We start from the raw sequence: 9,596 nt of genomic DNA, 5'->3' as shown, positions 1-9,596 counted from the left end.
TCACAGCAAAAAAAAAATGATTGCAGATTTTTTGCGCAAAATTATGTTCAATATTAGCTGGAAAAGATTTTTTTTGGTCCAATGTAGGAAAGTTTTAGATACAATCGTGTAGCAATCTCATTTCATTTCTAAAGACACTAACCATTAAAAATGATCTTCGATATTTATTATCTTAAAGTTAATTTTTGAACTTATCCAATGTGCTGAAAAAATAAACATGTTTGATTACTTTTTTATGGAATCGTTTTCAGGTTTCCCACAAATTTTGGAGGCCGGATGATACCCTAATTTTTCTATCTGAGTTTTAAGCAGTAGCAGGGTCGATACAGGATTGTTATAGAGATTTCTTACAAAGGACTGTTAATTGTAAGAACTTGTAAGTCGATTGTAAACTTACAATAACGTGTAAGTTTTTTGGTAGTAAAACTTAGAAGACGTATTGCCTCATAAGAACCTGTGAGAATCTTGCAAGAATTTATAGGTTAACAATTTTGTCTCGCCAGGCTAACACTTTATGAAAAGATTTAAGCTCGACCCATGAAAAGATATCAGCTCGACTTTAACAAGGAAGATTGACCGTGTTATTATAGTCAATACTGGCCCCCTACCAGACTACAAGTCTCTTCAAAGGTCGAGGCCTAGGTACGCGGTTGCTCCAAATTTACACTTATATTGGGGAAAAATAATTTTAATTTTGTACGTTGAGCTATCCCTGGTCGAGACCCGATGTTAATCTTGCAAGATCTTGCAAGACGTTGTTAATCTTGCAAGATCTTGCAAGATGTTGTTAATCTTGCAAGATCTTGCAAGATTCTTGCAAGATTAACATCCGATTCCGACTCGGGATTGTTCTATGCTATCTAATACAATTCATTCTTTCAAAAGCATCAATAAAATCTTGCAGCAAAAAAAGAAAATAGTTAACAAGGAATTGCTAGAACAATGGTAGGTAAAATTGCGAATAATGACCTAACTATTCAGCACTCTGTAGGGTCCAATAAAACATTTTCGTGGCACGAGTGAGGTTTCAAATATGAAACAACGTTTCTCTTTTGTTTCTTGAAACAACGCGGAAAGTTATTTTTCCAGGAGGAGGTTAATTATAATAGAAAACAAGATCAGACTCAATGAGTCAAATGAGACATCCAACACACAATTACTCATATAACACACATCAAACAACTGCGGCGACAGCTGTGGGGAATGCTGGTACAACTGCGGCAACAAAACAACTAACAATTAACTGTTCAATTTCAGGAGATGATCAAGGGAAAACCTAACACAAGCCATATTCTTTACAGATTGCAACTAAATTGAAGCCAGACACCTAGCGAGAAACGAGTATCACGTTCGAAAAACTCCAAGAAACTGAAAACAACAAGAACCAAAAGAAGATCAATTGACACATTGGAAACAAAACAAGATCACATAGCCTTAGTATGGACTTGAGAACGCCAAAATATAAGGAACTGATGAATTGGCTCAAGTAAAGGACTCCTCTAAATGTATGCATCGAAAAAAAATTAAGAGAGCAGAAAAATATGACAACTCCACAAAGTATTCAACCGAACAAAAGAAGATTTCTGTAGCCAAGAAAACCATTTAACACCAGACGCCTGGGAATCAAAAATCGAACAAAAAGAACCAAACAAGAGAAAAAATCGGCTTGTCAGATTTTTTAAACAGCGGGACCGCAGTTCTGCATGACTTACGCAGATCATGAAATCGTATAATTTAATAATCAATCCTTTAAAGTATTAAAAACTGCAAAACAAATCAATTTTTAAGTCATCAAATAAACAACTAAGATGATGGATAATAGCAAATAATAAACACGTGTTCCACATCATCAAATCCAGAGAAGAAAGAAAGAACTCGAAAAACGAGACTCTAAGCAATGGAGCCAAAAATTCAAGGGTTGAAATCTCAACTTCTTTGAAGTGGTATAAATTTATGTATCATATCGATATAAAAACAACTAAAGACCAATACCGAGAAAACAAAGGGTCTTTGTTTTATGTGCAGACCAAATTATCGGCCCTGTATTTGTTATACAAAATATAGCAGAGCTTTCAAAATAACAGTAGTCGCCGCAGAACTTAAGAACCGTACTGTAATGAAAAAACCAAGAATGTCAACTATAGAGGTCATAAGAGCCCGGGTATAAGTAAAAGGTCTGTTACAACAATTGTATGTAAAAATTTGAGATTAATGATCTTTTAGGCGCTCTATAGTGCCCAATAATCATCTTGCTGGCAGTAGCGAGGGTTCAAACAAAATTCTCTGAAAGACATGTATTTTGTTTTTTGAAACAACGTTTTTTTTCTAGGATTCAAGAATTTGTAGAATTTAATAATTAAGCAATTAAATTTTTAGAACTGCAAAATTGAAATCATGTTTTAATTTATCCACCAAACAACTAAGATGACCACCAAACTTTATCCGTTAAATACTAAAGTATTTAAAAGAAAGAACACATCAAAGAAGTGGTCCTCATCAAGTTAAGAGCAGAAAAAGCCATTTGAATTTCGAGATTTCAAATAATTGTGTCATAACGCAATGATTAATAGTTCAAGTTCGTCAACACGGCATAGAATTTTATTTCATGTTGGTATGACAAGCAACTACAGGCCGATCCAGAAAACAGAGCAGTACCAAAACACCAACTGAAGACAGGCAGAAGCCGAAAGAGACAAACTGATATTAGAAAAACAAACTATCCATGAGAATGTCTTTTGTCCAGAGCAATTCATCAGTCCTGTATTTATATATGTTCAAAACGGCGGAACTTTGTAATATCAGTGTTCGCCGCATAAATTAACAATATTTTTACGGGAAAATTAGGATAACAATTAAAGAGAGCATAATTACCCGGTGATATTCGTGAAAATTCACAAAAAAGAGTCATCGTTATTCATCTTTTTTTTAAAAAAAAAATTGTTCAAGCACACGGTTAAATAGGTTTGCGCCCAAAAGCCCCACAAATTAGCATTGCCAGTTTTTGGAGCAAAAAGTTACAGGTTACAACACTTATGAATCAAATTTTAGGGATCAGCGAGTTTTTGGTCTTTTTTAAAGTAAATTGTTAAGTTGAGAAACACTTGACTGTGGAAACGGCATACAAAAAAGTTTAACGAGAGGTGACAAAAACGAAAGCTACAGAGGGGCAAAAATTATCGAGAAAAATATTAATGCAGGTTACAGATCCTGGGTGGAGAAAACAAAGTGCGTTAAATGCTTTTTTCAATGAGCTCGGCTATGAAATTGACGAAAACAACATCAGACCAAAAAACCAAAAACAGCCATTAAACATGGGTTACCGCCAAGAAACAAAAGTAGGTAATATCTTTTTGTGCTCAACACATTACCTGCTACAATTCAAAAATTCAGAATCTGATACACCACACCCAATCAATGAGGAAACTATTAGAAAAAGCAGCTACCAAAGGGACCAGGGAAAACCAGAAAAATAAATTTTCGGCAAGTTTAAGGATCAGATCCGAAGAAAAGAATTTCTTGCACAGTGAGATTGCAAAGGAACTGTTTTTCTTATTTGGCGCAGTCACTCTAGTTTTAGGGGCAACACTGTGACAAATAGAATACAAAACCAAAAAACCAATAGCATACACTTCAAGAGGTTTTAGTCACGCAGAAGAAAAATATGCAGTAAATAAAACCATAAATATCAATTCTTGTTTTTTTTGTAAAATACTTCAAAAACTACCTAATCTCCTATACTTTTACGTCAGATTTGAATAAAAAACTAACGGTTTTAACTTTAATTAAGGCAAAGGATTTTTTTTGGGAATTACGGGCATCACAAAACTCTAACTAAGAAGTCAATAAACATATCAGTTTTAAAAATTTTAAAATGATATTTCTCCTAGAGTTTTCTTACAAAAATCCCATTAAAAATGTTCTTGGAAACACTAAAATATTCCCCAATGTACAGGAGGAGACATTGTGAAATCGGATTGACAACTCTGAAGTTAACGATTAAGAATTCATGCCCACACTGAATCTCTGATTGAACCATGAATTTCAGTGTGACACAATCCGGAAGACCCGGGACGATCACAAGCATTAGCGGTTATCGATAAAACCAAGGAACCCTGAATTTGCAGATCTCAGATATATTCTTCATTGAACTGATAGAAATGGATAAACACAAGACCATGGCTTTTATTAATACGACAATTCATCCTGGAAAAGATACGGAGGACCTACAAGTTGCCTTTTGTGATCCCAAAGACGGCTTAAGAACCGCAATTGGAATTTATAAGGTGAGCGACAAAATAATCATCCCAACACACATGAGAAAATGGTTCCTTAGACCAGTGTAGCGCGCACGTATTGAACAGAATAAGATTAGAGAGAACGACAGATTGGCAGACTGGCAAACAATGGAAACGGGGAAAGAGAGGGGAGCCGACAACTGCATCAGATCAGTTAGAAATTTAAAAACTAAGATACCTAAAACTAGAACCATGAAAGAACTTGATTAAGCATGAAGCCAACGTTGACTCTAGCGAACCACTTCAAAACAACCAAAGCTAATCTTATCATCAGGCTAGACAGACGGTCAAGATCTACAAACAACAAAGTAGTTAACAACAAGTGAGTAGCATATCGTGAGCAAGACAGGGCGGGAAGGTGGGGGGGGGGGGGGGTAAAAGGATGTACCTATGTATTAACATTAGGTATAGCCTCTTTTCATCCAATTTCCAAAGAAATATCTAAAAAGAGAGAGTGAGAACAATAGATCTGTCATCTTATCGTAATTACCCAAGGGGTAATTATCTTAATTACCCCAGGGAAATGCCCAGTTGGATTTTCCGCTCTAATGCAATTCAGCTAATCTTATCTACTTAATCTTTTTTTCAGATTAAGTCTTTCACGATTTTTTGGCAGTTTCTTTGGTAGTTTCTGTTTTGTTTCTCGGTAGTTTTAGTTTCAAAAACATGAAACCGTAAAGAAATTTTTCAGATAAAATTGTTCTAATAATCGATTAAAGTTTTTTAACTCACGACTTCAAAAAAACTACTAAAGCACAGAAAACAATCACTGAATTGTTTTTGTTTTTTCGTTGTTTCAGATCCTGAAACCTCAAACTATTTTTTTTGTTTGAAAATGTGCGTGACAGTATTTTTTGAAGTGCAATTCAATGATGGTAATTTTAAGGTCAATGATAGAGTTTGGTTTTGGGTTTTTTTAGTTTTAGTTTCTCAAACCTCAAATTACAAAATATTTTCTTCGAGAGTAGTGTGCTATATCAAACGTCTATATATTGTTTTTAATCAAAGCCATTGATGGTGAGTTTTTTAATCCTAAATGTTTTACTTTTTGGTTTTCCGAAGTTTCAGCTGCTGGAACCTGAAGCCTCAAACTATTTTTTTTGGAAATGTGTGTCACAGTACAACTTTATAGGGTGATTTTGGACGCAGAATTCAATGGACATACTTTAAAAGTCCCGAAAGGCTTTAAACAAAAAATGCAGATGTTGATGTTTTTTTCTATTTTTCGATTATTCAGTTTTTGAAGTTTTCTCTATGTGAAATTTTTAATTTCATTTTTTTGAAAAAAATATCGTATTACTAATATTATTTTTTTCCCAAAATGCCGTTCTTTACATAAGATTTTTAACAAAAAATGCAAATTTTGACTTTTTTTGCTGTTTTTCTGTTTTTCGGTTTTTGAAGTTTTTTATGTAAAAGTTTTAATTAAACTTTGTTTTGAAAAGAAGTCACTTTACTAAAAATAACTTTCTTTCAAACAAGTCGTTTTTTACAAAAGCATTTTTTAACAAAAAAGCAGATTTTGATGTTTTTTTTTTCAATTTTTCGATTTTTTACTTTTTCAAGTTTTTTTAATGTGAAATTTTTAATGTAAATTTTTTTGAATATATTGTATGTATTTTTATATTGTATGTGATGTTGTTTTTTTATATTTATTCAATTTTTGAATTAAATTCTTTCCGAACAATTGCTCGATATGAATATTGACGAAAATTGTAGAGTTTGAAAAGGAAATCAGTCAACTTTTTGTTGGAAATACAAAAAGGAAAAATTATTTTTTGCCTGTCTGTCGAAGTATTGACAAAAATGTAGATCTAGATAAAATTGACAGGGAAGTTCCTTTTGGAGGCCTAATAGGAGTTGGCGACTTAAAGTTAGAGAGACTTTTGAATTGGTCAAAAGTTTTTCGTTTACATGCCACATTTGATGATGCCTTGGGATACCTGAAAACAAATCTAAATATCGGTCCCGGGTACTGTTACATGGTTCCAATCTTTTATTCAATATTAAATTTTTGTTTTTTGGGTATATAACAGGTCTAGCATATTGTTGTTTCCCGAACGATCCAACTTAACCAAAGTGTGAACCATTATTTCCTAAACACGAACAAAAATCAGTTGCACTCTAATGACAGGTCAGAACTCTCACCCAGCTGACTTTATTTTCAATAATAAAAATTACGAACGACCTCCTTGGTAAATTTGTGGACGTACTTGCTCTCGAACAGCTTTTTGTCATTATTCCAGTGCTTAGCTGTTTAAATACCTCTTCTTTTTTCATTTATCAAACTTGTTTTTGCAAGAACTCTTGACGAACAAACAGTTTGGATTGCTATAAGTGCTGTAGGTGATATACTTCCTCAACCCACAGCATAAAACGAACAAGATCGTATCAACAAGGGAAAGCATTCTGATGTAGTATATTGATACCTCCGGATCTGGGAAAATTGCTTTCATAAATGATATGCTACGAATGAAAACTTTTCAACACTCGTTTGATCGAAAATTTTACTTTATTGGCTCTTTCAGACAATTAACAATACAATGAAGCAATCACTTACAGACACAGAATTCATTCAGGATTTTGACTTTGAGTTAATTGAGAATATTGTTGAGATATTGTTCAAATGTAACATCATTTCATATAGAATTCTACTAAACAGTCGCTCTCGCATTAGTGATAATAATGATAAACGCACAGAGTTATTATACTCTGAAGCTCTTTCGGAATCCCGACATGAAATTTCAACCAGCTTTACTTCTAAATTGTCCTAAAGAGTCCATCCAATTTCTCTGTCAGTCTATTGTAAACTTGATTGAAGGAAACCTCACAGGTGTAAGACGAGATCAGTTTGCTCCTTTCCAAAAACAACTTGGAAAGCTCACATCAAAATCAACAACCCTAAGTTCCAGAAGACTTATATTGCGTTCAAAAGCTGGAGTAACAACATTATGATACATTTATCGACCTTGCTTGAACAAATTCGTAACTTTCTTTAATGAGTGAGTTCAAAAAGTTTCCTTTTGTTCCAAAAGAACTGTGGGAGAACAGAAAAAGAAACTATCGGGACCCCAAAGGAAACTATCGGAACAGATCTGTAAAAAAGAAGAAACAGTTTTCCCGCTTATCGAAAAAGTGAAAGAAGAACTTAGTTCCGGAAAAACCGATCGTCTAAAGAACTTAAGAGAGAACTGGAACTTCACTATAGGAACAATCCTGAGACATCAAAACTTTGAAAGAAATATACGGAAAGGATCGGCTGGAAATTTTACTTTCCAATACAATTATTGTCGACAAAGTTGACACAGGGGTTGATATAAAATTATTCCTTCATTCAAAGAAATTGAAAAAGGCTTCAGTTGATCCAAACTTTTTCTTAATTCTTAAAGTTCTAAATCTGAGACCACATCTGGTTAAAAACAACATTTTGAGGACCCAATATCGCTCAGGTTTGTTCAATTACAGCTTCAGATAGAATCAAATTGCAGAAGTTGTATAACGAGAGGGGACCAGCAGCTTTCGGTTTTATCAACAACCTAAATAAGCAAGTGGAATCAGTCGCTATAAAAATACAGAAATTTTACAGTCAAAACACTCTTATAGGAAGTACAAAAGAATCAGTCAAAAATTTCAACGGCTAAATGCGCATGCTCGCTAAATTGAAGAGATTTGGCGCTTGGTCCTTGCACAAAAGGATAAACTATCACGATGGAAAAGAGGTATCAACTTTTTCCTCGTTACTGTAGACGTTTTTTCTCGATAACCGAGAGCAGAACGAAGATGGAGTAAGGGAGCAGAGGCAGTGAAAGCAGCTTTTATCAAAATGTGTTCAAAGAAGAAAGAGCTCAATTTCCCAAAAAAATTATGGCTAGATCAAGAAAAGTTTTTTTTGGAGATATGGCCAATTTTTGCGAGGATGTGGTAGTCGAATATTATCACACTTATAGTGAAACAGAAATAGCTTTTGGCAAGAGAGCTATACGAGCCCTGAAAAGTTTAATTTACCTCTACCTGGAAGAAAACGACACATTATCCTACATCAAAGAACTGCAAATGTTTGTTGATATTAGTAACTCAAGAATCGATCGAATTATTGGGTTGGCACCCAAAGATGTAGTGAATGCTGACTAATTGACTGTCATGTACAACCGAATGAAGCTACGCAAAAGAGAGAGCCCAAGTTTCCAGTAGGAGATAAAGTTAGGTTGGCATTAGCAGAGAACCAATATCAAAATGGATGTAAGCCTCACTATACATATGAAATTTCCCTAGTTTGAAAAATAAACACTTTGGCGCCCTTACCGACATATTTTGTTGTTGATCAGAAAGGTGAAAACCATGATGGAATCTTTTATGAACAAGTTATATAAACATTTTCTATTTAGTAAGACGTGTTCTGAGCTTACCTTTAATAAGATACTTCTTGAACGGTCTTATGGTTGTCTCAAGAATAATATGTACTCTTAAGGCTTACCTGACTAACTAAAGTTCTAGATCTCTAGTCTGTTAGTCTTCTATCTGAGCTTCAGTAGACAGTGCACGGGCCCCAATGCTAAAGTCTAACGTATATCTCAATACAAAACAAGAGCGGAGTAGAGAGAGAGAATTATACTTTATTATTATATCAGGTCGGTAAATGGTACTGATTAAACAGCTTTCTCTTCTGGTATCAGGGAAAACAGATAAACATTTAAAGGAAAGGTATTTTCCCTTTTTCAGCCAATCAGGGAAGAGTATTTTCAGTCTTTATTTATTTAAATAATAAAGTCTTCAAATCTTCTTTGTTGGAAGTCAACATTGACTCCATTAGTCGCGCTAGAAAATGGACGGTTTCAATCTGCCTTATTTTAAAGGAGTTCTTCGTCAGAGGTAGCGTGGTTTTGAAGCCTTGGCTAGAACGGTCGCTAGAACAATTCTTCCCATTCTCAAGAAATACGTTTTACCTGCATCAAAAAAAAGGGCGAGATGTAATCAAGTCAGCAATCCCCGAAATTGGCGGTTTTTTATCAGGACAGACTTCTATTAAAAAAGCAGTAAAGAAAACTGCAAAATCAACAATACGTAAACAAGTTGGTGGAGGTATAAAAAGGGAAAAACTCTAGACAAAAATCTGGCAATAATGAGATTTTGAAGTTTGTTTAGAACGCACATGTTCCGAGAGGACGTTATGGTTTAATGCAAAACGAATCAGTTGACGCGAGTGATTTGACGAGACAGTTGTTGCAATTTAAACTGGAAAAAAATCAAGAAAACCAATTATATTCTGCTGCAGATGGCCGCCGCCCACGCACAAAGAGAGGG

This window comes from Convolutriloba macropyga, chromosome 4, assembly GCF_964194025.1.
Source record: "Convolutriloba macropyga chromosome 4, txConMacr16.3, whole genome shotgun sequence".
Taxonomy (NCBI): Eukaryota; Metazoa; Xenacoelomorpha; order Acoela; family Convolutidae; genus Convolutriloba; species Convolutriloba macropyga.
This window is presented reverse-complemented; position numbering follows the sequence as displayed.